We start from the raw sequence: 27,459 nt of genomic DNA, 5'->3' as shown, positions 1-27,459 counted from the left end.
AAATTAGGATTACAACATCTACCTCATAGGGGTATTGTAAGAATTAAATGAGATTATATAAAGGAAGCATTAAGATAATTTCATGATACATAGTTTTCAATAAAGGATTACTGCTATTTTGTTATTGATGAAGATGGCTTACTCAAAACCAAACAGTTGTGCCAGTGTCCTTACAGAAAACTTAGCTAAAGGCATTTCTAAGTCATCACTCCCTCCCCCTCACCCTCCTGCCTCTCTCCTTCATCTGCTCATTCAAAGCATGGCAGGAGAAATCTCTTATTCTGGTTGTCATATCCCTCATCATCACTCTTTTCTTTAATCTACTCTTTCAGATATTTACACACACACACAGTGTGTGTGTGAATATATATATAAAATATATATTTTATTATATATTATATAAGATTATATATTATATAAAATATTAATTATATATTATAATTATATTAGAGATGGGATCTTGCTATGCTGCCCAGGCTGGACTTGAATTCCTGGACTCAAATGATTCTCTCACCTCAGCCTCCTGAGTAGCTGGGACTACAGGTATGCAACACTGCAACTAGCTGTGTTTAATATTTTTTATGCTTGTAAATGGTATTTTAAAAATGTCGGCCGGGTGCGGTGGCTCAAGCCTGTAATCCCAGCACTTTGGGAGGCCGAGGCGGGCGGATCACAAGGTCAGGAGATCGAGACCACAGTGAAACCCCGTCTCTACTAAAAATACAAAAAATTAGCCGGGCGCGGTGGCGGGCGCCTGTAGTCCCAGCTACTCAGGAGGCTGAGGCAGGAGAATGGCGGGAACCCGGGAGGCGGAGCTTGCAGTGAGCTGAGATCGCGCCACTGCACTCCAGCCTGGGCAACAGCGTGAGACTCCGTCTCAAAAAAAAAAAAAAAAAAAAAAAAAAAAAAAAGTCAATGTCATATTGTTTTTAGTTTTAGAAATATAATTGATTTTTGTATGTTGATCTCATATCCTGCATCTTTGCTAAATGTACTTATTAGTTTAGGTAGCTTTTTTGTAGATTCTGTAGGATTTTCTATATTCACAATATGTTGTCTTATGATAAAAGATAATTTCACTTTTTCCTTTCCAATCTGGAAATATTTTTCCCCACTTGCCTTAATGCAGTGGCTAGAAGCTCCACACTACAATGTTGCATATACAATGTTGACGACAGATATCCTTTCCTTGCTCCTAGTTTGAGGGAGAAAGCATTTAGTCTATTATAATTAAGACACTAGCTGTAGTTGTTTTGTAGATGTTCTTTATTGAGTCAAGAATGTTCACTTTAGTTTGCTGAGAGTTTTTATAAGGGATGGCTGCTTGATTTTGTCAAATCCTTTTCCTGCATCTGTTGAGATGTTTAAATGGTTTGTCTTTTTGATTTGCTAATATGCTGAATTGCACCGATTGCATTTTGAATATAAGCCTCCATTTAGTCATAATGTATTATATTTATATATATTGTTCTTTGCCTCTGTGTTCATAAAGGAAATTGGTCTGCCATTGCCTTTTATTGTAATATCTTTGTCTGATTTTCATTTCCTTTCTGCTGCTTTCTTTAGGTCTCTTGTTTTTCTTTTTTTCTCATTTCTTAGGGTGCACATTGAGGGTCAACATTTGAGGCCTCTTTTCTTTTTTGATATAAATTATAAATTTTCTTCTAAGTATTGCTTTATCCTCATCAGATACATTTAGGTATGCAATGTGTTCATTTTAATTAGGTTAAAAGTATCTCCCAATTTTCCTTTTGATTTTCTCTATGACTCAAGCTGTTGAGTAATGTATTATTTAGTTTTCAAATATTAGGGGGAAATTTTTAGATAGCTTTCTGGTTTTGATTTCTAATTTAGTTCTATTGTAATAAAAGAGCATACTTGTTTTGTCTGAATCATTTAAAATTTTTTGATATTTGTTTTATGGCCCAGAATATGTTCTATCGCTCTATTATGGTAAATGTTGTACATGCACTTGAAAAGAAATATGTCTTTTGTTGTCGTTGGATAAACTGTTCTATAAAAATTAATAGTTCTAGTTGGTTAATAGAGTTGTTCAAGTCTTCTATATCCTCACTCATTTTCTGTCTATTTATTATTTTGCTATAATTGTGGATCTGTTTATTTGTCATTGCAATTTTATCAGTTTGGCTTCATATATTTTGAAGCTCTGTTATTACGCGTATAAACATGTGGGATTGTTATGTCCTCTGATGAATGCACCTCTTTATCATTATAAAATGGTCTTCATTATTGATGGTAATAGTTTTTTCTCTGAAATTGCCTTTGCCTAATGTTAATATAGCCACTCTAGCTTTCCTTTGTTAGCATGCCATATCTTTTTCAATTTTTTTTTTTACTTTTAATCTATTTGTGTCTTTATATTTAAAGTGGGTTTTGTGAAGTCAGTATATATAGCTGAGTTTTACTGTTTTTCAATCTGCAAGTCTCTAGATTTTAATTAGGAAGTCCATTTACAGTAAATATTTTTATTGATATATTTGGATTTAAAGTAAAAATCTTTCTATTTGTTTTATAAATGTGCTATCTGTTCATTGTTCTTTTCCCACTTTCTTTTGGATTCAGTATTTTTATAATTTCATTTCACCTCTTATATTAACCATAATTTTAATTTTTTAAAATTTTATAATGTTTTGACATCTTCGAGGGCCTTACTGGCTGGAAAGAAACTGCCTCTCCCAGGACTAGGTAATTCTTAGAAATAACTTGGTGTACAACGATCCACAAATTCTGAGCTCATATAACCAACCACCTCCTTTATCCAACTCTCACACACCAAGTCATTATTTCTCCTTCACTAAATCAACTCAGGGCCAGGTACCAGACAACTAGGGACAAGCCCTATGCCCCAAAGCCTATCAGAATTATTCAGACTAGTCAGTCCTAAGCTGTTTCCTCTGACCTACTTGTTTTTCCCACAGAAAACATATTAAAGACTCTGGCTTAGGCTTTCCCCTCACCCCTTTCTGCCTGTTGATCAACAATGGTATTTCCTCACATGGTCCTGCATGGTGTGTTACGTGCCTTCTTCTCAGGAAATGTAAGTTATAAAAATCTTTTAAAGATGACATTAGTGGCTGGGCGCGGTGGCTCACGCCTGTAACGCCAGCACTTTGGTAGGCTGAGGCGGGTGGATCACGAGGTCAGGAGCTCGAGACCATCCTGGCTAATGCGGTGAAACCCGTTTCTACTAAAAATACAAAAAATTAGCCAAGCGTGGTGGCGGGCGCCTGTAGTCCCAGCTACTCTGTAGACTGAGGCAGGAGAATGGCGTGAACCCGGGAGGCAGAGCTTGCAGTGAGCTGAGATCGCGCCACTGCACTCCAGCCTGGGCGACAGAGCGAGACTCTGTCTCAAAAAAAAAAAAAAAAAAAAAAAGAAAGAAAAAATTGACATTAGCTTCTTTGTGTCATCACTCAGTCACCTCCAAAAATTAAAATGAGTACAAATGATACACCTCATTTGTTGACTTACTACCTACAACTCTGTTGTATTATTTTAGCTTTCGGATTTAAGCTTGATAGTATTCATCTTTAACGTAACGCTGTCTATTTTCATGTATAACCTCCTTACAACGGTGTACTTACATTTCCTCTCTCTGAGGCCTTGCACTGTTATTGTCAAGTTTTACTATTATATATGTTATAAACCACACACTGTGCTGTTATTTTTATCTTCTTTTAAGGAATTATACTTTAAAGAGATATAAATAACAAAAAAATCCTATATATTCACCACGAAATGACCATTTCTGGTGTTCTTCATTCCTTTTACGGTTTCTTATTTCTCTCTGGTATTATTTTCCTAGTGGCTGAAGGACTTCCTACAAAGTTTCTTACAATGAAGGTTTGCTGGTTATACATTCTTTTAGCTTTTTGTTTCTGAAAAGAAATCTTCATTTTTCTGAACTTAAAAAGTTTTAAAATAATCTTTATTTTGAAATCCGTTTTCACTGGGTAGAAATTTTTGGTTGATACATGTTGCCTTTTAGTACTTTAATAATGTTACTCTACTATCCTCTGTCTTACACTGTTTCCAGTGTAAAATCTGCTGTTGTCTTTTTGGTCTCTGGCTGCTTTTAAGATATACTACTCAATATTACTGGTTTTAAGCAATTGAATGATGATGTACTAGGTATAGTTTTCTTCATGTTTTCTGTGCTTGTAGTACATCGAACTTCTTAGATTTGTGGGTTAATATTTTTCATTACATTCAAAATACTTTTAGCCTTTATTTATTTAAAAATTTTTTTCTGTCCAACTTCTTTTTCAGGGGCTCCAATTACATATGCATTAGAAGAGCTGAACTTTTTCCTTGGCTCACTGACACCCTGTTAATTTTTTTAGTAGTGTTTTCTTTGTGTTTTATTTTGGATAGTTTCAAATTTACTAATCTTTTCTTCTGCAATATTTAATCTGATGTTAATTTCAACCTGTGTATTTTTCATCTCAGGCGTTGTAGTTTTCATCTCTAGATATTTAAAGTGGATCTTTATTATATTTTCCATGTCTATATTTAAATTTTTTAAATTTAAATTTTTGCCTAGTTCTTGAACATACAAAATACTGTTATAATTACTGCTTTAATATTCTTGTCTATAAATTCTATTGTCTCATTTCTGAGTCAATTTTGATTGACTATTTTTTTCTCCTGATTATATGTTGTAAGTTCGTGTTTCTTTGCATGCTTGGTAACTTTTTATTGGATGTCAGACATTGCAAATTGTACCTTGTTGGGTCCTGGAAATTTCTGTGTTCTTGTAAATATTCTTGAGCTTTGTTCTGGGATGCAGTTAGGTATAAAAGCAGCTTGATCCCTTTGGGTCTTGCTTTCATCTTTGCTAAGCGAAACCATACCAGTGTGTTGTCCGTGGCTAATTTTGCCCCACTACTGAGGTTAACACCCTTCTGAATACTTTCCACAATGCTCTGTGACTATGAGGTTTTTCACCCTGGCTACTGGAAACAGAAATCACTCCCAGTCTATGTGAGCTTTAGGGATGGTTCCCTCTGATCCCTGAGTTATTTCTCTAGCTTTGGATAGTTTCTTTGTACACGTGTACTGACCAGTATTGAGCAGATTTGAGAGGGACCATTCACAGTTCTTTGGAGCTCTTTGGGAAGTTCTCTCCTTCCTGGTATTTTTTTTCTGTGAACTTTAGACATCTTGGCCTCCCTGGACGCCTACCTCAGGAGGCCTGCAGACTCAGGAACATTGCTGGGCTCCACCTGGGTTTCCTCACCATGTACCATGACTTGGAAACTCTCTATAGGGAGTAAGCTGGGGCCATTATAGAACTTACCTCATTTGTTTACCATCTCTTAGAACACTGCCCTTTGTTGTCTGATCGTGTTGAAAACAGTTTTTGCTTATGTTTTGTTTACTTTTTAGTTGTTTCACGTTGATGGATAAATTTGTTCCCTGTTACTCCCTCACTCCTCGTGGCCTTTGGTTCCCTCTCTCGGGTTAGGTTGTTGGCATCAAAGATATCAGGAGGAAACATCCACACTTGTCATCTTCCTGTTCAACTCTCAAAGTCTCTCCATAAATTTATGTTCCTCAATAAATTAATAAGGAAATTAACTTTATAATATTTATTATGTGGCTCGACACTGCTGATTCACTCGGTCTGTTTGTCAGAAGGTCATGTGTGGTGCAGTGTATGTGAGGCATTCTGAGGGAGGAAAAATGACTCACTGTGGTGCCTCCACCCATTCTCTTTAGATGATGGCTATATTGTAGCTCACATTTTTATAGATATCTAGTTAGGCAGAATGCTGGGATCTACTATCTAGTTTTAACTAAACAAATCCTCCGAAGATGGACAGTTAGCTTAAGAGATTTATGCAAAGACACTGTGGACAGGAGATAAGACTAATAATAAAAGCATAAGAAGGTACTAGAAGAAAAGGAAGACATAACACTTTTTCTAGTCCTAGTTTGAGTGTTTTGATCTATAAATACTGTCAACCCTCATTATTCATAAATTCCGTATTTGTGAATTTGTATACTTGCTGAAATTTATTTGTAATCCCCATGTCAATAAATACTCACAGCGCTTTTGTGGTAATTCACAGACATGTGCACAACAGTGAAACAGTTGCATCAATGGACTTGCATGTTGCTAACTGAAGTCACACAAGGCGACGCTCTGCCCTCTTGCTTCAGTTCTCGTATTGTAAGCAAGCGTCTTTTTCAGGGGCTATTTAGTGCCATGTTTCTCATATTTTTGTGCTTTTTATTGATCATGTCACTGAAGAGTGGTGCTGAAGTGCTGTCTGTTGTTCCTAAGTGTAAGAGGCTGTGGTGTGCCTTCAGGAGGCAATTTGTGTTAGAGAAGCTTGCCTCTGACGTGACTTATAGTGCTACTGGCCGTAAGTATATATTAAGATGTCTTTAAACAGAAGCACATTAAATAAGGCTATGTAATGATTGGGTGATGAAAATATTGTGAGCAAATGTTCACAGGCACCTAACCTTGTATTTCCCCTAAGAACAATGGTTCAGTATTTGCTAATTCATTGTGGTGACTTTACAGAACATAACTATCACAAATAATGAAAACTGACTCTCTATATAAGGAAAACTCCACAAATCTAACCAGATCTTACAAAAAGTGGTCAAAAACAGGAAAATTATCAGGAATATTATTGAAAATTAGATTTACATGAAGTAATGTTAGCAAGTAATTTCACTGTAAAGAATCTTAAGTTACTAATAAGACCATTAATGAGCCTATTGATACAAAAAAAAAACCGTTTGATAACTAATAATTCAGAACATGAAGAAAAATCTCTGTAGAAATATTTAGAGTGATTCAAATTAATGTCACCTCATTACATTATTTTCCAAAATTTTCTAAACTTAATAATAATTATTTAAAAGTCTCTTAAATTTTTTAATTTAATAACAAGATATAAGTATATATTTGGTTTTCACCATATGGTAAAAAAATATAGCTGAATTACTGCACAAGAACAATTTTGAAACAAACTGATATACATTTCTTTGGTAGCAAATATTATTGAAAGATGACTAGAAAATATTGTCAAAGGTATGGAGAAGCATCCCTTAGAATAAATTATGCCATGTGGGAGGTTTGCACTGTAGATAGAAAGGACAAATGTCTAACATGCTCCACCTTATGGTATTCCTTAGTATTATTTCAAAAATAAAATTTAAGAATACTAACATGTTGTGAAACATTGCAGAAAATGTTATAGGAAAAGATGTATTTTTAACAGTAAGTTACTTCTTTAATAAAAAATAGTTCACTAATTATCCCATGTAAAATATTTAAAGGAATGATCAAAATTAAAACTTGATTATACATTTTGATTTTACAAAATTATAAATTTTCAAGAACAACTGATCTATCATTTGGCAATCATCAGAGTAATAATCATTAGTAGATGTCAAAACTCTGGGTGAACATTTCATGAGGAACAGAATATTGATATAGTTTCAAAGTATCTCCTCCAAAAATACTATTAAACACAAAAGGAGAAGTAAATAGCAATTTTACGCTAGAGAAACAGGGCAAATACTACCTTAACCAACTGATCTCAGTTAACATCACCAGTAATGGAACAAAAGGACCTCATTTCTCTCTTGGTAAGATGCGTTGAGAAGGACACAGATCACTTCTGTGGTGTTGTTGCCAAAAATGATTCTAAGCATGAGGGAAATGAACTCAGATTGCTTGAACTTTCCAAAAATAAGGTCATGGGAGACAAAGGAAGAGTAAGAAACCATCCCAAATTAAAACAGACAAAAGAAGCATGTCAATTAAATGCAGCACGTAATTCTGAATTTGATTCTAAATAAAACTTTTACTTTTATTTTTTGCTCAAAAGGACATTATTGGAATAATTGGTAAAATTTGAACAAAGTTTGTAGATTGGATAGCAGTATTCTATCAGTGTTAAGTTCCTGGTTTTGCCCTGTGGGTTTGTAAGAGAATGCCCTAGCTCGCAGGAAACATACACTGAACTACGTAGATGTAAAGGAGCGTTGTGCCTACACCTGACCTTCAGATCGTTCATTAAAAACTAATATACATACATACATATTTAGAGAGACTGATAAACAAAATATGATAAAATGATAACAGTTGGGGAATCTATGTGAAGATTACTCAAGGACCCTTTGTACTGTTCTCACAGCTACTTCACAATAAAATGTTACAAAAAGTTAATTTTTTTGTGATGACAACTGTGATTAGTGGCATGCTGCTTAGCAGATAGTTTTGGAAAAAATATTGTACTTAATCTGCTCCTATAAGGAAAAGTGCCACTTAAACAATAAGTAATTAAAAGATTTGCATTTCCCTAATTATTAGTGATGTCGAACTTTTTTCGTGTTTGTTGGCCATTTGTATATCTTCCTTTGGAAATTGTTTATTTATGTCCATAATCAAAAAGTAAAAAAAATAGACGTTGGTGAGGATGCAGTGAAAAGGGGACACTTTTGGCCGGGCGCGGTGGCTCAAGCCTGTAATCCCAGCACTTTGGGAGGCCGAGACGGGCGGATCACGAGGTCAGGAGATTGAGACCATCCTGGCTAACACGGTGAAACCCCGTCTCTACTACAAAATACAAAAAACTAGCCGGGCGAGGTGGCGGGCGCCTGTAGTCCCAGCTACTTGGGAGGCTGAGGCAGGAGAATGGTCTAAACCCGGGAGGCGGAGCTTGCAGTGAGCTGAGATCCGGCCACTGCACCCCAGCCTGGGCGACAGAGCAAGACTCTGTCTCAAAAAAAAAAAAAAAAAAAAAAGAAAAGGGGACACTTTTACACAGATTGTGGAATGTAAACTAGTACAACCACTATAGAAAACAGTGTGGAGATTCCTTAAAGAACTGTAACTAGAGCTACCATTTGACCCAGGAATCCCAGTACTGGACATCTACCCAGAGGAAAAGAAGTCATTATATGAAAAAGATGCTTGCACACATATGTTTATAGCAGCACAACTTACAATTGCAAAGATATAGAACCAGCCCAAATGCCCATCAATCAATGAGTGAATAAAGACATTGTGAAATATATATATATATATAGAGAGAGAGAGAGAGAGAGAGAGAGAGAAACATGGAATACTATTCAGCCATAAAAAGGAACAAAATATGGCCGGGCGCGGTGGCTCAAGCCTGTGATCCCAGCACTTTGGGAGGCCGAGACGGGCGGATCACGAGGTCAGGAGATCGAGACCATTGTGGCTAACACAATGAAACCCCGTCTCCACTAAAAATACAAAAAAATTAGCCGGGCGTGGTCGCGGCGCCTGTAGTCCCAGCTACTCGGGAGGCTGAGGCAGGAGAATGGCGGGAACCCGGGAGGCGGAGCTTGCAGTGAGCCGAGATCGCGCCACTGCACTCCAGCCTGGGCGACAGAGCGAGACTCCGCCTCAAAAAAAAAAAAAAAAAAAAAAAAAGGAACAAAATAATGGCATTTACAGCAACCTGGATGGAACTGGAGACCATTATTCTAAATCAAGTAACTCAGGAATGGAAAACCAAACATCATATGTTCTCACTCATAAGTGGGAGCTAAGCTATGAGAATCTAAATACAGTGGACTTTGGGGACTCGAGGTAAAGAGTGGGAGGAGGGTGAGGGATAAAAGACTACAAATTGGGTATAGGGCATACTGCTTGGGTGATAGGTGCACCAAAATCTCACAAATCACCAGTAAATAACTTACATAACCAAACACCACCTGTTCCCCAAAAACCTATGGAAATAAAATTTTAAAAAGTAATTAAAAGAATGCTTTTTAAATAGAAACTTTTGCCCACAAAAGAGCATTTTGGGAATGAATGCTTGAAAATGTTTTTCATTATCATGATTCTGCAAAAATTTTATGAGTATACTCATAAAGAATACTTGTATCTGCACACTTCAATAAAAACATGAGAATAAAATTTTCTAACCTGTTGCAAAGTCTCTCAAGTGTGGTATTTCAGTAGAATTCTGTTCTAGATAACTATCGCTACATAAGAAACCACTCCAAAACTAAGTGGCCTAAAATAACTTACTATTTTTCACAATTTTGGATGTAGACAGGGTTGTCTACATGTTCTCATTTGGGGATCTCTTCTACAGCTGCAGTCAGATGGTGAGTGAGACTGAAGTTATCCAACGATCTCTTCACTCTATGTCTGGTATCTGGACTAAGATGACTGCAGCGGTTGGGGCCTGGTCAGTCATCTCTTTTCATCTTTCTCTGCATTTTGTAATACTTATTATTATAGGAAGCCTCAGCAATTTACATCACATTTACATTATATTAGTTATCAGTTATCTAAAGATGATTTAAAGTGTACAAAAGGATGAGCATGGGTTATATGTAAATACCACACCATTTTATACAAAGGACTTGAGAACATCAGTTGATTTGGGTATCTGTGGGGGTCCTGGAACCAATCCCTGGCAGATATCAAGGGATGACTGTACATCCAATTGCGTCTGTTTCTCTGTAGAACACTAACAGATAGACAAAAGCCAAAGGCTTCTGATGATCAAGTCTCAGAAGCCACGCAGTATCATTTTTATGATATTCTGTGGCTAAAGCAGTCACTAACCAGCCAAGATTCCAGGGAATGGAAGAACAAACTTCTTATCTCGACAGGGGAGTGGCTTGCATATATAGGAAAGAGATAATGGCAGCCACACTGAGAATATGCTACCAAACTTTTAAATCTAATTTGTTAAAAATACAAAAAATGTGACATGTTCTGATTGTTTTTTTTTTTTTCTGGAGAGAGAGAGAGAGAGAGAGTCTCTCTCTGCCACCCACTCCACTCTGCTGGAATGCGGTAGTGTGATCATAGCTCACTACAGCCTTGATCTCCTGGGCTCAGGCAATCCTCCTGCTTCAGCCTCCTGAGTCGCTGGACCAACAGGTGTGCGTCATCACACTGGGCTGATTTTTAAATTTTTTTGTAGAGACAAGGTCTTGCTATATTGCCCAGCCTGGTCTCAAACTCTTGAGCTCAAACGATCCTCCCGCCTCAACCTCTCAAAATGCTGGGATTACAGGCATGAGCCATCCTGCCCCGCCCTAATTACTTTTTAAGGAAAATACATTGATAAATGGGAAAAAGAACATTTCTAGACAAACTTTTGGAAAATACTTTGACTAATTTGTGGATGAGATTAAAAATGAATATTATGATTTAGAAGCCAATGATGTACTTCTTCCCTTAGAGTTTGCCTTTGCCCAGCAATATTTTCAGCTATGACAGACAATAAATTGAACTTAGAACCAAAGTTTCCAATGGCTGTATCAAAAAGGGTACAGTCAATTTTTTTGAAAAAGGGCTACACATTCGATTATTTTATTCTCACTAAAATATTACTATTAATAATAGTTTTACTGAAAGAAAAACCTTTTGAGTATGAATAAGTATCGTAAAATGTTACCTAATTTATAGCCTCTTTTTTAATTTCTATTTTTGTATATAGTTTATAATGCACATAATATATCTGTACAGTTGCATTTTAGAGAGAGGCATCCAACTGTTAGGCTGAGAGCATAGATTCTGGAGCTAGATACCAGGAGTTGAATTCTGGTTCCACTGTTACCTGCTGTGTGACCTTGAACAAGTTACTGGACCTCTCTGTACCTCGGTTTTCTCAACTTCAAATTCAGGGTAATAATAGTGCCTAATCATAGATTATGAGGATTATTTAAGCTAATATAGAGTTTGTCACTGTATTTAGCCATAACTACTACTGTTTAGCAACATCTTTTAAAACAAAAACATGCAGATAATTTGACCTAACAATTCCATGTCTAGATGTGTACTATAGGAAAATATTCATGTGCATGAGGAACTTTGCACAAGAATGTCTATTGAAACATCATTTTTAATAGTAAAAATATTGGAAACCATCTAAATATATAGGAAAAAGTGTAACAAATTGTGGCATATAGAAGGGATGGAATATTTCACAGTAGTTGGTAAATTTACATATACTGATACAGAAACATCATTAAGATATTAAGTTAAAAATCAAGTTGTGGAATAATGTGTACGACATGATTCTATTTATGTAAAAGACAATCTTGACATTACATATTTCTATATTTGTAGTTGTATTTACATATAAATATTTGTATCTACATATATAAATATTTCTATGTGTACATATGTATTAAAAGAGTCTGGAAGGATATGCCACTGATATGGTTTAGATTTGTGTCGCCACCTGACTCTCAGGTTGAATTGTAATCCCCAGTGTTGGAGGAGGGACCGGCTGGGAGGTGATGGGATCATGGGGTGGACTTCCCCCTTGCAGTTCTCATGATGATGAGTGAGTTCTCTTGAGATCTGGTTGTTTAAAAATGTGTAGCACCTCCCCTTTCTCCCTCTTCCCCCTCTCCTGGCTGTGTAACACATGCCTGCTTCTCCCTCACCTTCCACCACGATTGTAAGTTTCCTGAGGCCTCCCTAGCCATGCTTCCTGTACGGCCTGCAGAACCATGAGCCAATTAAACCTCTTTTCTTTATACATTTTCTAGTCTCAGACAGTTCTTTATAGCAATGCAAGAATGAATTAACACATGCAAGAATGAATAAACCCTTAGTTTACAGGAGAGTCAGTTCAACATGACAGTGGATTTTTCTATATTTCATTAATATTTTATAAGGATGCCCCTATATAATGATTATATAATTAAATATATGCTTCTCATATTTTTCAAAAAGAGTGAGTGCCACTTCTCCAGATTGTGAAAGGGAGTCACCAAGCTTGACAGTTAATTACATAATTGTAGTCAGAGTGGAGAAAACAGGCCAGTGGGCTTTCTGTTGTTCTTTCTCAAAAACGTTTATTTCACTCATAACTTCAATGGAGTTAAGAATTTTTTTTTTCTATGAGCAAAAGATGGAAAGAGATTTTTGAAAACATTTACGATAGTTAATGGCAAAAGCAGAAAATCTAAGAACTTGTGTGTGTGGTTCCTTTCAAAATTCACCATTGATAATAGTTCATTCAACTAAAAAAAAAAAAATTTTAACAATCACATCCATGGAAGAGAGATTCCTTTTGCTACTGTCAGTTTTTTATTCTTATTTGGTTGAGGCAAAAAAAGTAGGGAGACAAGTATTATGGCAGATTATTAAATCTATATCATATGTTATTCCTAAGTGAGAATCACTTTTCCAAAGTCCTGGGTGTAATCATCTCTTGAAATACAGCTTCACTACATGCCTCGAAGTCATTGGCAGTTCTCCAAAGAGACTAAACAGAACTTCAAATATTATTTCAGGACACTGAGGGAAAAGGAGAGAAGTGAGATTGATTTCATTTTAAATGACTGGAGCCGAGCTCTGTGAGGGCCAGTCTTCTCTGCCTTATTCCTGGGGCTTTTGTTTGCCAATTAGGGAGTATCACCTGGATTCAGAAGTTGGGCTAAACCAAGGCCTCATTGGAACAGAGACGGGGAGGAGACACGCTCCCTTCACAGCTGTCCTTGTGTGTCAGCCCGAGTAACAGACGGGAACAGCTGTGCCCCAGCCCACACGTGCCCTCGTGAGAAAGCTAGCGCAGATCAGTGACTCCTCACGATTTTAGAAAAGCAACTTGATCCTCTTATGGAAAGTGATGGCGTTTGTGGTTGTTTCATAAGGGTCAGGAGAAGTCTGGGGAGAGACCCCCAGCCTCAAACTCTGTCCTTCAATAGGGTCCAAGCAACCCCAACAAAAACGAAAACCAAATTCCTGAACCAGAGAAGGAAGCACTTCCAATGTGACAGGTGCTCAGGGCTGGGTTTGTGAAGTTTTGCTTTGGGTGCCTGGAAGATGAGAAGAAAACAGAACTCACTTTTCTGCCCGGTTCTGTAGGAAACCACACACACAGAACCAGACACCTAGGAGTGGGTGGATAGTGCTCATGCAAGGGCACCCTGTGTGATGATCAGAAAGCAGTTGGGTGGGGTGCCCTGCAGGGAGGGAGGCAGGCTTCAAGCCCCCAGCAGCTCAGGCCACCAAGAAAAAGGATCCATAACAAAATGCTTTCATCCTCACCGGTGTCCCTGGTGATTCAGGGGCTCTTATTCCTCGTGGAGATCATGGAAGGCATCTAACATGCCCGAGATGAAAGAGTATCCCTGCTAATATTAAGTTCCTTAATATTATTGGCTTAATAGTAAGCCAAGTTAACTGAAACACTGGATAGGTTTACCTCATCCAAACATAAAGGGACCACTATGATAAAGCCCTGGGATTGGACATTAAGGATTATTTCTGTGCTTTGTAGCTTGTTTTTATTGATTTGGGGCTTTTATTAGGCATACAGTCCAGACTCCCTCCCATCCCCCACTTTTCCTCTGGGCAGCCACTTCTTATTATCTGTCCTTTGAAGTTTCTTAATGCATATCCAAACAGATACATATAGATCATTGTCTCTCCCTTTATTATATGGTAGCAAGGTATAGAGAGAGTTTCAGTTTTTTACAGTTTTGTAACTTTCCATTGTATGACGTGTAAGAATTAATTTAATCAGCATCTTATTGATGGACATTAAATTTTTTGTAGTCCTTTGTGATTACCAACAATGTAGCCAGGGATAACACTCCACTTATGTCATTTCACTCATATGCAAGTTTCCTATATGATAAATTTCTAAAAGTAGAATTACAGGGCCAAATGGCATGTGGATTTCAGTGATTCAACCAAATTGTTCTAGATGCCCACAAGGAATCTATGAGAATTTTCCACATTCTCATAGCGTATATTCACACTTTGAGTTTTGCCATTCTGACAGGTAAAAAGCAGTATCTCAGTGTAATTTTAATTTTGATTTTTCTTATATGGGTGAGGCTGAACATATTTTTATATGGGTAAGAGTTATCTACATTTCCTTTTCCGTAAACTCTTCATATCCTTTGCCCATTTTTCTGAGTTGTTGCTCTTTCCTTCTGAATCTAGTAATTTTAAAAAACTGGTTATGTATTTTTCACTTTTAAAATTTCCATTTGGTTCTTCCTTACATTTTCTATTTCTCTGCTGTGAGTTTCCACTTTGTCATTTGTTTCAAGCATTCATACTTGCTTTAAAATCAGTGCATTTGTATAATAGCTGCTTTATGATTCTTGCTGGATAGTTTCAACATCAGTGTAATCTCAGTGCTTACAATTGCCTTTTCTCCTTCAAGTTGAGATTTTTATGGTTCTCAGTGTGATGAGATTTTGGATTGCATCCTAGACATTTTCAGTAGTATGTTATATTATTCTGGTTCCTATTTAAATCTTTGATTTTAGTAGGCACTTGACCTGTTTAAGTTCAGAATGCTTGTTCCGGTTCACTTTGTGAGCTGTGGCTCAAAAGTCATTTCATTTTCAAAGCCTTTAGAGTGCTATTCCAATCTGCCCCACTTGGGTGCTACCCTGAGGCTAATCTGAAACCCAGGCAGTGTTTCAGACCAGTGTTCAGCTTTTCTGACCCTTGAAACTTTTTGCTGTGTTGTTTCTTGTCTGTTTTGTGCATGGGGCACTCAGAGTTCTACCCAGGATTTCATATACAAATTTAGAAAATTGCTTTCTCCAGTTCTGTCCTCCACATAGTCGTCCCCCAGCCTCTCGTTAGGAGTGGGAGGAGTATGGTCACGTTACTGCAGGGGAAGGAATAGATGAGTGGACTTCATCCACAACATCCCCCCAGCAGCACATGGTGGCAGGGGGAGGGGTTAGCCAGCACAAAAGGGCAGATGTGGTCAAAATGTTTTTGCTCTGCTGGAAACGCTGGTCATTTGGCTAAAAAGAGTTTTCTTAGGATTTTTAAATTTGTACCCATCTGCGTTTCTGGGTTATAGACATTGCCAGAGCTCACACTGCCATAAACGGGAACAAAAAATTAATGAACAAAAGAAAACAAACACATAAACAACACTCAAGTCTCTCGCTGCTACCTGATGCCTTGCGTATGGAGGAAATCACCAGTTTTTCTTTCTTTATCCAACTTCGGAGTCTTCTGTGGGTTGCTTTGTGAATTTTGTCCAGAGCTTTTTGTTATTGTTAGTAGGAAGAATAGGGCGGAACATGCTTAGTCCATTTAGTCTAGAAACCAAGTTGTGGAGATCTACTCACTTCTTATGAAACTGTCCCCCAGAATCTACTCCATACCTGCCCTACCTTCCTGCTGTCTGAAAACCCCAGCAGGCTGTTTCTCCATGCCTGGGTCTGGGTCACGGCCAGTGACGCTTTCTGACCCCACCTCCCCATGCCTCAGGGGTCACGCGGTCTCCGAATTCAGGCTCCACATCTCATCTAGCAAAGAGGGGAAGGCTTGCATGCTCTATAAACCATGTTACTGCTATACACCATGCTTATCTAGGTAGTAACTGCTGATACAGTCACCACACTTACCTCCTGAGGACAAACACTAATGCTCAGAGGCAGTGCCATTGAAGCCATAAGAAGGAAATACTTTCATAACCGCCTCATAATATTCAAAGTTTCCTCCCCCACTAAGCAGGCAAATTTCACATTATTATGCCCTTTCTCATATCCGCTTCCAAATCATGCTGCCTCTAGCCTGCCAGCCGAAGAAAGGCCCCTGTTCCCGAGCCAGCTGTGCCTCAGACACTTGCCTACCTGCCACGGCTTGAAGATTACCTCTGCAGGGGTAATTAATTCTGTTCTCAGTCAAGGGCTTTCACATGAATCTGTTTCTGGTTCTTTCTATTTATAGGTTATTTTATACTTACAACTCTCTCTCTTTAACAAACAAAACAGTATGAAAACAACATCAGCACCAAGAACAAAGGAATAAATAAAAACTCCCTGCATCCTGCTACTCTGCTCTGATTACCACCATCTCTTCTTTCCTTTCCAGACAAGCTTCTTGGAATGGTAATCAATGAGTCCTTATATCCTCCCTGAGATTCATATCCCATCTCAGCTTTGTCTAACTCTCACAACTTCGTTAGTTCATTAAGGCCTTCAACAAACGGAATATTGCCAACTCTAGAGGGTACTTGCTAGTCCCCCCTAACTCCTCGCCCTTTCTCGATACTCTCAGCTCTTCTGCTTCTGTGATAGTCCTCTCTTTTTCCTCCCACCTCTCTAATAGTTTTTCATCTTCTTCATGAATTGCTCAGCAGCCCATCATCCCTTCCACAGGAATGTTAATAAGATGATGCTGCTGCTGCTGATAACCCTCCCCAATATGTACTGAGCTCTTATGTCAGGTTCTAGGCCAGGTAGTTGGAATGCATCATAACATTTAATTCTCATAAAAATCCATTTTTGGAATGTGGAAACTGAGAAATGTCAGGTTATTTGCCCAAGTTTAGGCAGCTATTCCATGGCAGAGGATTTAGGTATAGGTTTACCAAAGCCATTCATCTTTGGCCTGTTTCACAGTTCACTTTGCATCTTCTCCTTGAATCATTTTGGCTATTTTCATGGTCTTTCCCAACTGACATCTATCAAAAGGATTTTCCAATCTGGGTTTTCAACTCCTAAATCAGACTTTCTCCTGAACTTGTCAATCTGGATATCCTCTACTGTATTAGTCAGGGTTTTTCAGAGAAACAACCTATAGGATAGATAGGTATATCAAAAAAAAATTTATTATAGGATCTAGCTCATGTCTGTTGTTAGTTGAAAGTTCAACAGACGATCTGCTGTCTGCAAACTGGAGAACCAGGGAAACCAATGATGTAATTCAGTCTAAGTCCAAAGGCCAGCAAATCAGGAGGTTAGTGGTAAGAGTTCCAGTCTAAGTCCAAAAACCTGAGAACCAGGAGTGCTGATATCTGAGGGTAGGAGAAGATGGATGCCTCAGCTCCAGCAGAGACACAGAGAGAGAGTTTGCTCTCCTTCTGCTTTTTTGTTCTATTCAGGTACTCAAATAATTGGATGATGCCCACACACATTGGTGAGGGTGGATCTTCTTTGTGCAGTTTTCTGATTCAAATGCTAATCTCTTCTGAGACCCCTGCACAAACACATCCAGAAATAATGTTTTACCAGTGATCTGGGCATCCCATAGCCCAGTCAAGTTGACACACAAAATTAACCATTCACTTAGAAACCTCATAGAACTCATAATATTCCCTCCTCTATGCCACCTGATCCTTCTGCCGTGCTCTGGGTCTTTGAGATTGAGATAGCTAGCTTCCACCCAGTTGTACAGGGGACACACAAAACACTTTTGACTCCTCCTCTCTTCTTTGCCCTTCACTTACCATAAAGCCTATTAATTTTATTTCCTGTTTCTAGAATCCAGCTTTTCTTCTCACCCCAACTAGTAGTCTCAGGCTCAGGTTCTCATATCTTCTCTTTTGGTTATAGCAATGAACTCCTACAAAGTCTTCCTACTTTCATTTTATCTTTTTTTTAAGTCAGTAAGCTTCACTTAAAGTGTCTTCTCTCTTCCATTCCTTCCCCTTAAAACACCCAAAACATAAACATGGCAATTTGGGTTATCTATTGCTATGTAACAATCCACATGAAAACTTGGAAGTCTAAGATAATTTATGATTCTCTCTCCAATTCTGTGGGTTGATAAGGGGCAATCCTCAGTTGGGGTATTTGATGCAGTTGCATTCAGATGGTGGCTTGGAATGGAGTGATCTAAAGGCCTGACTTAGCTGGATGTTCACAATAGCAATGCACAAGGTGGTTTTGGCTGGGAGCTCAGCTGGGATGACTGACCAGAGCACCTACATGTGGCATCTCCATGGGGTTTAGACTCTGACCGCATGGCAGTTTGCTTCTAAGAGGAGATGTCATGTTCCGAGAGCAAGTATTCTGAGAGAACTAGGCAGAAGCTGCAGGACTTCTTAAGACCTCTTCTTAGAATGTCACTTCTGTTACCTTCCCTTAGCCAAGCAGTTGCTTAGGCCAGCCTAAACTCAAGAGGAGAAAAATTAAAGCCTACCTTTTAATGCAATGAGCAATACACATGTACAGAGAGGAAAGCCGGTGAGGCGATTAACTTGGAGACTATCTACCTCAATGACCATATCATTTTCATGTGTCTAACTCCTGAATTGCTCCCCAATCACTGGGACATGAAGTCCAAGCTTCCTACAGTACAATGCATAGACTTTCTAGGGTTTGCAACACTGACTTCTCCAACATCTTTTCCTTCCACTCCTAGCCCTCCGCATGTATTGCTTATACATCTCTCTATCCTGCCTCTGCCATAGACCTTCGTGGTTATTCCCTCTCCCCACCCACCTTAATATCCTTGCTAATCCTTCTTTTCTTAGTCAACTTCTATTTCATCCTTTAAGGCCACTTAGACACCACATCCTCCAGGAAGCTCTCCTGGACTCCCACCTTGGGTAGGGTGAGCCACTTTTGTGGCTTCTATTGCACCCTGAGTGCACTTATCATAATGCTTGTTATAATACTTGTGCTGATATTATACATTCATGTTTCTCTTTCCCTTCACACCCCTAGAGGGTTAGCCCCTTGAAGGCAGGAGCCATATCCCATCCATCTTTGTACCTTTGGTGCACTTTGGTGTGATAGCTTTGCAACGTGTCAACTTACCTAGATAGAACTACACTTCCCAGAATTCCCTCCCCTGCGTGTTTCTGGTTAGAGTGAGCCACAAAAGAGCCTCCTGTGGGACATGTGAAGGTTGGAGGTGAAGCAGCAGCCTTTTTTGTAGCTCACACATATGCTGCTTGTTGCTGGTGTGGGACAGTAGGCCCCCTGTTGTCCTGCTTCAGCGTCTTGGCTCCTGTGATGAAGGGCACAAGCTCTTCCTGTAGGACACCCATACCATCAAAGTCAGAGGCAGCAAGAATTGGTCTCAGCCCATCCTCATGGCTTCCAGCTTGTGCCCACGGGCTCCATCTTGTCCTTGCTTCCCCACTGCCTGCCTTGTGGACAATGGCCTTACAGAGATTGCTTAGCAAGAACTCACAACTTTGTAAGGTACAAATCCCCATAACAAAGATATATACACACACACACACACAGAGGTATATATGTATATGTGTGTGTATAAGTGTGTGTCTGTGTATTTGACATGCATACATAAAACATGTATTACCTCCTAGTGATTCTGCTTCTGATTGAACTATGACTGACATAGATGACAGGGTTTATCAGGGAAAATTTGAGACATGTCAAAAACAATGACAAATCACCTGCTTTTTAAATAATAATTGCGTAATAATATTACAACTAATCATCTCTCCATGCCGTCTCTTCACCATCCCACAGGACAGGGTTCGAGGTTGGGTTCGAGGCTGGCTCTATCACTTTCTAGCTATGTTCGTTGGGCAAACTCCAAACCTCAGTTTCATCATCTGTAAAATGTAAGAAACAATTGTGTCTACCTCATGGGTTCATGGAGGATTAGAGATAATACACTTGAAATTCTTAGAATGTACCTAACATGTAATTAATGTTTAAGCCAAGTTGGCTAATATTAACTGTATAAAATACATAACTACTTGCAGATAGCGCATTTGTCCCTATAATAATTTATATTCCATCCACGTACATTTACACTCATAATTCAGAAACTGCATTTGTGTTACTGAAGTGCAGAGATTATAGTACACTTCAGAGGTCATGAATATAAATAGTGTTATACTGTTTCTAATCATTTATGGGTTAAAAAGTTTATAATAACAATATATCTCAAAAATTAATAAAAGTATAAGATTAAAATTATATAGTCTACTTGCTTGTGTTGATGGCATAAACCCAGAATGATGTAACTCCTTCATTCCTTTGGCTCTTTCAGAGATCTTCCTTCAGCCCTAGAGTTTTAAACTCTTCCTTCTTTAAAAACTGAATCAGGCCGGGTGTGGTGGTGGCTCATCCCTGTAATCCCAGCACTTTGAGAGGCAGAGGTGGGTGGATCACTTGAGGTCAGGAGTTCAAGATCAGCCTGGCCAATATGGTGAAACCCTGTCTCTACTAAAAATACAGAAAAATTAGCCGGGCATGGTGGCACATGCCTGTAATCCCAGCTACTGTGGAGGCTGAGGCAGAAGGGTCGCTTGAAGGCAGGAGGCAGAGGCTGCAGTGAGCTGAGATTGTGCTACCACACTCCAGCCTGGGTGACAGAGGGAGAGTCCATCTCAAACAAACAACAACAAAAAAGCAAACCTGAATCTATCTATATGTTTGAAACAGCTTTGTAAATTCTAAATCATACATTTGACTGTCCTTTTCACTTTATCTTTTTAGAGTCATTTCAGAAGGTAGACATAGCCATGGCATTTAGAACCGGTTTTAATATTGATCCATCTAGAAGGCTTCCAAGATCCCACTAAAATCTTAACAAAATGAGGATATGAAGACAGTTTTTAGAAGTCCCATTGGCTCTCAGGGACAGGGCTTGCAGGAATGTGCAAGACAGAGGGTGAGAGAATGACTTGGGATGATGTGACTTTTCTATTCATTTTGCCTCTTGGAACATTTAATTTTTCTGAGCTCTCTTTGTTTATGAATTGAAAATGCTTTTGTTTATTAAGTTAATTAAATTATTTTAAGAACATAAACAATTCGAGATAAGGGACTCAAACATTGTGAGCCTCTCTGTCTCTCTCTGTGCTAACAAACGGTTGGTGTCATAATAAAACAAGTAGATTTCTAAATAAGGCAAAAACGCCCGGGTCCTGTGTGATGAAGCAAGAAGCCAGACAGAGCTTCCTACTGTTTCTCCTGCCCCTGACGCACACTGGGACCCTCAGAAACCCAGCGTTATATGACAGAGACCAAAAGTTAGTTCCTAGACAACAATGGACAATGTCTTGATATTTGCTTATCACCCCTCAGCGACTGGGTAAGGCTCTAGATTGTGAGAACTCAAAGCAGAGCTTTCCCGTATCTGCCTTAGACTGTAACAGTCTGGATATATACATGTTCTTACCCTACTACCCTATACACGTCTTGAGAGCAAACCACAGTCTATTCCCACTTGTCATATAGGAGGCATTAAAAATCAATTATATTCTATAGAATAGAGAAACAATTTGAATTTTTTCACAAATTAAACTTCAGTTCAAATATGTTATGTACTTCAAATATTGAGATTAAGCAAACTAAAGCCTCACCCAGTCCTTTTTCAGTACCCTTAAATCAGTTCCTGGGAGGCTCCAGAAACTTGTCTTAAAGGATGAGATGAAAATGCTTGCATTTCTAAATGCTGTTTCCTGAGGAACTCAATGTAATATGCTTAAGGTTCAAGAAGATGGGGAGTATATCTTGAGTCATAGACAGAACATGTTCGTTGTCAGTGTTGGGCTCAGCATGTGACTGACGGTTGCTGATCCTGGTTCTTACAGTCCCCAGATTCTGAGAGCCACCTGGCACAAGGGGCATCCTCCTATGTTGCAGATGGCCAAGGGCAGGTCAGAGGGCCTGATGCGCTCTTGACTCTTTCTTGCCTCTATCTCCAGCCTTCCCATACATGGGCTTCCTTCCATTACCTGTATCACCACAGCACCTATGAATTCCCAGTAAGCTTTCTGTTTAAAATGTAGAACCACTCAACTTCTAGGAGCTCATGGAAGATGGGTGGGTATACATTTTTAGGAATGAGAATGGAACTAGTATTTCAGTTCCTATCCGGAAGCATGCATCATCCTCAAATTGAAAAGAAAGTAGATAAAGTTAGAACATGTTCACTGTCTTTGAGGAACTCATGGTCTCATGGAAAGACAGCATGTCCTATCTTGTACTGTGGATTTGTCTTGAGAGCAAATGTGATGTCTTTCAAGGGGCAAAAGTAGGGTTCTCACAATGCCTAGAATCATTGATCATTGTGATCATATGATCATGATGCACAAAACAGTCTAGACTGTTCTTCTTAAGTTTCAAGTAAATTTCAAAGATACAAGGAAACTCATGTGTCATGATCTCGAAAATAAAATTTGGAGACGAAGAATGATGGCTTTCTGCTCTTAGAGGAGGAACAGGTGACAGGAAGCAATGTCACTGGAAGTGGGGTTTCCTCTTTTGTGAAATCCACATATTGCCATTTGTTTCCTGTGTTTTGTCAGTAGCTTGTGGAGGAGAATGAGCGGAGGTATGCTTTATTGCATCTGAGCCACAACTTTATGAAGACACAGCTGTGTTCTTGCTGTTCACCTTTCATCATTAGTTCCATGGAGTTCACTGCTGGCTATGATACATCACAACATTGACAACAGATGCAACCTCTGACAAGTTTAGTTGTAGCCAGTGGGACCAGCATTCTAGATGGTTTGATTTGTGCCCATAGCTTCTTGTTTGGATGACAGATTATACAGACACCCAGGTTATAGCCAATACGTAGCTATAGAGCTCACTTTTTTCACGTGATTTCGGTTGGGTGATTTTGTTAATGAGTATTTACAGTTTTTCACACATAAACTCCCAGTATGAAGCTACTCCACGTTTACTGCTTTGCATGGTACTGCAAAACTGCATTTATTGTGCTTTCTCAGTTTTTCATCAGAAACCCTTCCTGAAGACATAAACATTGCATGTTTTTCACTCTGTTTTTAAAAAACAAGCAGACACTCATTTATGAAGGTACTTCAGGTAAAAGACAGGAAAGGCTCCCAAAAGGGATGTGTGGGGGCCACTTTTGAGGGCTGTCTTTCATGTCCATCTCAGCCATCCCTCAGGAATTTCTGTTTTCTTTCTGATGCTGCCCAAGTGGCAATCCCACCCTGTCCCCTGTCCCTGACCTTGGACATGGGGAGCAGCACTGTCCCAGGGAGGGGCAGACAGAAGAAGGAAAGATGGTGAGCCCAGTCACTCCTCAGCCCAATGGGGTTTCCTCAGCAACATCTCACCCCACACTGTCCTCTCTCCTTGCTCCTCTGCTCCAGAGAGGATGGTTTCCATGTGCTGCTTCTCTGCCATCTTTCTTTCCTCTTACTTCTTTCATTATGAAACCAAAGTGCTAGAGGGATCAGGGGCTATGGGGGACCCACGAAATCCCATGTTCATGAAGATGGAAGAGAATGCTGGTGGGAGGGGGGCTGAGGCCTACAGAGATGGGGATGGAAAGCTGCTCCCTTAGTCATCTGAGGCTGCTCTAACAGGATACCACACACCGGGTGGCTAATAAGCAACAGATGTTTATTCCCACAATTCTGGAGGCTGGGAAGTCCAAGAGCAAGGCACCAGCAGATTCAACATCTGGTGAGGGTCTGTTTCCTGGTTTGTATAGAAGGTGCCTTCTCCCTGTGTCCTCATATGGTGGGAAGGGCAAGGCAGCTCTCTGGGGCCTCTTTTATAAGGGCACCGATCCCACTCATGAGGACTTTCATGCCCTAATCATTTCCCAAAGGCTCCACCTCCTAATACCATCACATTCAGACTGCAGCAGCCTCCTCTTCATTCTCAAATCCTCCCTCAATAACAACCTTCGTTTTGAAAGGATTTCAAGGCAGAGATTCTGATACCTACTGGAGCTTTTATCCTGTTTTTCAGAGGTTTGAGAGGGTTGACAACAGCTGTGGTTGGAATAAGAGGAGTTAATGGTAATAGAAAGGAAGTTGACACCTGAGGAGGAGAGTTGGGGTCACAGGATAAAGTGCCTCCAAGGTTTCTATCAGTGGGAAAGCTGACTGGCTAACCCAGGCTGCTTGGAACGCCCTGTCTATGCCATTCTGCCTTCCTCGCAACTTGGCGGGTCCTCATCCAGACTCCATTCCTGCATTACTTCTCCTGGTCTCCATTAAGATGCAGCCTTCCCGAGGACAAGGGAACTGCTGGGTGACTTAGACAGTGAGGCCCTTTGCTGCTCATCACAACCAGCGTCTCTGGAACCACAGAAAGGCAGCCTGGGATCAGGCGGAGGCAGACATTACTTATGGATGAAGGCAAGGGGTAGGGAGAGGGTCTAGATGTAAAACTGACACCAAACCACCACACAGGACTATCCCAGTCAGAATAAAAGGGGAGGCTATTTAAGCATCAGAACGTGCTCCCTCGACCCCAGAGCCTGTCCAGAATGTCGGGGGCCGCTACCTGCTTGCCTGCGAGGCCTCCATGCTCTCCGGTGCTCATGTTCCCATCTGCTTGCTGCAGCACTAATGAAAAAACTCGACGGCCAGGCATGCTTGGAGGAATAACTCATGAAACAGATTGTAAAGCCCGGGCCCATGACTTGCTCTTTTGGGACTTGGCACTTACGTCTCTTTTTCCATTTGCACAGACTGAGCAGGAGGCCAGGCCTCCCCGCCCGGGCCTTGGGAGCGAGGCGCCTCTCCTCTGTCCGCCAGTTCTCCCACTCGGCCCCCACACCCCCAGGGGGAGATGCAGGGGAGCTGTGCGGACGCCGAGGCCGCGCCTGCTCCACATTCCAAGCGGGACACGGCCTGAGTCCCGCGGGCCCTGCCCGGAGGCCCCTGGGTGTGAATCTGTGTCTCCCCACTCGCCGGCTCCCGCGCCGCCTTCAGGCTTTTTTTCTCGCTCGCTCTCGCCGTTCCCCGGGCAGCGTCTGCGTTTCAGTGCGCGGACATTTCCGGCTGGCGGGGGATGGGACGGCGGCCAGCCCGTTCCCGTTCCCGTTCCCGCCTGGCTGCAGGCGCAGCTGCGATGACTTCATGACTCTGCAATGGCCGCGGGGCCGGGAAACAGGGCCGGGATTGTATTCACGGGCTGGAAAGTAGCAAGTGTGAAAGACACCCGTGGCAGACTCCACCTCCTGCCTTACTAAAAATTGCTCTTATCTCCGGCAAAAACTCCCTGAGTTCCTTTTCCCCCTCCTGGCAGCCCTGGAAGGAGGGCCGCTGTGGAAAACGTGGCCTCCTCAGGCCGGAGTCCCCTGGGCCCTCCTCAGCCAGGATCAATGTAGAGGGAATGCCAAATACTCAACCGCCTTTAGGTGGGTTTTTAGGTTTCAGGGGAAATAATGAAATTTTGCATTCGAATCTGAACATGAGTGTGTCAGCCTGTGAGTGGTTGGGTGAAGAAATGGCCCTGTTTCTGCTATTAGCTTGTCCTACCACCCCGGGGAGAGCCTGACCCAGTGAGGTGGCCGCAAGATCCTAAGAGCCTTGCTCCACCGAGGTCCAGACCGCGGAAAACCGAGACCCAGGCACCACGTGACTTGGTTGTCAAGATGCCTGACATTTCAGTGTGGTGGCAATGGACCGGGCGTGCCTGGGTGAGAGGAACATGTGGACATGGATTGTCAGATTTGACTATGTGCATGGTGTTATTGCTTGTGATGGTGAAAACTTGGAGCAACCTAAATGCCTATCAACAGGAAATCAAACAGGGAATAAGTAAAGTGTGCTGTATTTATAGGATGGAATTGTATACAGCAGTTAAAATAAATAAAAGTGATCTAGTTGAACTGGCCTGGGATAAGGCTCAAAAAATAAAATAAAATGAGCATTTGCAGAATGAAACTGCAGTATGAAACCATTTATGTAAGAAAAGAATGAGGGCGAGAGAGAGAGAAAGAATAAAAGAAAAACAAGAAAAACCCTCATGAAGCAATACTGTTTTCTGTGCTCTACTATAGGCTATATATAAAAGGACTGCAAGCCTAAATCCCCAAACCCCAGACTATCCAAGGGGAGGGTTCAGAGGGATAGAAATTGGAGAATGTGGTCAAAAGGCATTTTTGAGTAAATTTCCTAATATTTCAGAGAGTGAATTCAGTTATTTCTTATGTAATTAAAAATTCATTACAAAATAGGGGAAAATGAGGTGTTAGTGGTTTACAAACTTTGTCCATCCAGATTGAGCAAATGTGGAGCTTTGCTGTTGACTTATTTGTGAGTAATTAGTGGTTTCAGTTTTTTTTTCTTTTCTTTTGCTGAGATGTAGCAAATTGATATAATTAAAAGGGTGAGACAAGGTATGTGTGAGTGTGTGTGTTCATAAATCAACAGGTGACTGTGTTAAGTAACCCTCAAGAGAGTCCTTTTCCAAGTAGTTAGTCTGTCATACGTGGCCTTGCTGAGCTGCAGCGTCATCATCCTGTCAGGCCAAACACGGGGCTGCAGCATTTATTGCTCTAATTGTGCTGTTTAGAAACATGTGGGGCACAAGGGCTGGGGAGCCCTGATCTGTTTCTTGGAGTCCTGCCATCTCCCTTTGTACCTTCCACTTGGAAAATCTCGCAGGTAGACATCAATTAGCAATGCAAACACCATGTTGGAAATTCACTTTATTTGGGGACTTGTGGGGGGCCTCAGGTAAGTGAATAATGTAGCTAAGCATTCTGCAAACCCATAGGTAGTGATTACTATAGACAGAGATTTTGAAATATGGATGAAGCTTGTGTGTGTGTGTGTGTGTGTGTAGAATTAATAATATAAAATTGTAAAATTATTTTAAAAACATTCTTTTATTGAAGGAGAACATTTAAACTTAGAAAATAAATTATAAACTTATTAGGAAATAGCTTGCTTATGTTGTAGAATCAGTGTGAATAATACTAGTTGTTTTCAAAAATAATCTTTTCCCTAACTGTAATAGTTATATTCTCATTGTAGAAAACTC

The 27,459-nt window shown here is 40.1% G+C and overlaps 1 long non-coding RNA gene across 1 annotated transcript; it reads right to left on the bottom strand.

Annotated features, from left to right (window-relative positions):
• Positions 1-15,016: 15,016 nt before the first annotated feature.
• Positions 15,017-25,486, bottom strand: LINC02872 (long intergenic non-protein coding RNA 2872). Its single transcript, XR_006692612.3, has 2 exons — positions 25,124-25,486; positions 15,017-17,563 (listed from the first exon to the last, which is right to left on the bottom strand). It is a non-coding gene; the product is annotated as a long intergenic non-protein coding RNA 2872 (long non-coding RNA).
• Positions 25,487-27,459: the final 1,973 nt, after the last annotated feature.

Source organism: Macaca fascicularis, chromosome 15, assembly GCF_037993035.2.
Source record: "Macaca fascicularis isolate 582-1 chromosome 15, T2T-MFA8v1.1".
In the NCBI taxonomy this organism is placed as follows: domain Eukaryota; kingdom Metazoa; phylum Chordata; class Mammalia; order Primates; family Cercopithecidae; genus Macaca; species Macaca fascicularis.
Note: the sequence above shows the minus strand (reverse complement) of the source record. Positions and strands in the feature narration are given on the sequence as shown.